At 27.1% G+C, this 1,389-nt stretch overlaps 1 non-coding gene across 1 annotated transcript; it reads left to right on the top strand.

The window, feature by feature from the left end:
• The first annotated feature begins 252 nt into the window (after window positions 1-252).
• LOC137236211 (5S ribosomal RNA) lies at window positions 253-371 on the top strand. The gene has a single exon (XR_010948307.1). It is a non-coding gene; the product is annotated as a 5S ribosomal RNA (ribosomal RNA).
• Window positions 372-1,389: the final 1,018 nt, after the last annotated feature.

Genomic DNA, 1,389 nt, shown 5'->3' on the forward strand with positions numbered 1-1,389 from the left:
TATACCCCGACACAAGCCAAGCGATATAAATATGTGTATAATAGCAGGCTTATTTTACAAAAAGGGCATAAGTTCATTTTTGTAAAAAATCGGATTTAAGTAGCAAAAGTATCTGAATACACTAAACTATAAAGTATATAACAAAATTTACTTAAGTCGACTTATATCATTTAAAAAAAAAGGACAAATTCACAACTGCAAGTATACACATTAAAGTAGCCATGCTTATACCGATTTAGGCAAACAAAATTTGCCAACGACCATACCACGCTGAATACATCGGTTCTCGTCCGATCACCGAAATTAAGCAGCGTCGGGCGCGGTTAGTACTTAGATGGGGGACCGCTTGGGAACACCGCGTGTTGTTGGCATATCCAACTTTTTCTTTTATTTTATGTATATATGTATATAGATTTTTTTTTTTAATTAAATTGCATTTAATTGAATAAATACTTGGAATACAATTTAAAATTTCTATAGACTCAATGGAAAAATTTCATACGCGCGCATACATTTACGTGCATAATAATATTAGTTATAATTTGTTACCATATCAATTATTGATTTAAAGCTTATAAGCATTCATCATATTAAATTCAAAAGGAATCTACGTAGTACAAATTCATACTCATCCACCTAGTATAGTACTTAAAATGGACTCTGATGTCCGATTATGTTCAAATATGTATATTACAATCATATTGATAATTAATAAGCATTTAATGAGAATTTTTTTTGAATGTCATGAAATGTCATTTAAATATACATACATATAAGTTGTAGACATCCAATATCAATAATCAATTCAGACTAAAATTCCAAACTTTAGATGCCTTCAAGTGAAACCACATAGAGTTACTCTAGTGTTGCAATAGAAACATTTAAATATTTTTTAAAATAAAATATTGTTGTTAAAACTTAACGAAGATAAGTTTTTTTGATTTCTAATATAATATATTTTATATATTTGAATGAAAATTTTGATTAGTACAAATATATTTTAAGAAAATTCACTTTATTGAGAAAAAATTCGATTTTATCAGTACAAAGTTTTGATTAAAATCCCTGACACTCCGAAAATATGAAATTCATCAATTTAAATGAACTCATATATTAAACTAGCACATTTCAGCTATCTAATTTTATATGAATATTTGCAATACCTTTAATATCTGAATTTTAATTAATTTATTAAAATGAAAAGTTTATCAAATGTAAATGGTACGTAGCACTGAAATGGGAATATTTGTCATCCATCTTTTCGCTGCGCTTCTCAAATTTTAAACAGAGTATCGTTTTCTTTGCGCTCGTATAAAAAAGTATAAATAGTGAGTTTGTGCTTTGTGTGCTTAATATTGATATATTTTGAAGTGTTAATAAACGTTTAAA

The sequence above is a fragment of the Eurosta solidaginis genome, unplaced genomic scaffold (assembly GCF_040869045.1).
Source record: "Eurosta solidaginis isolate ZX-2024a unplaced genomic scaffold, ASM4086904v1 ctg00001458.1, whole genome shotgun sequence".
NCBI lineage: Eukaryota > Metazoa > Arthropoda > Insecta > Diptera > Tephritidae > Eurosta > Eurosta solidaginis.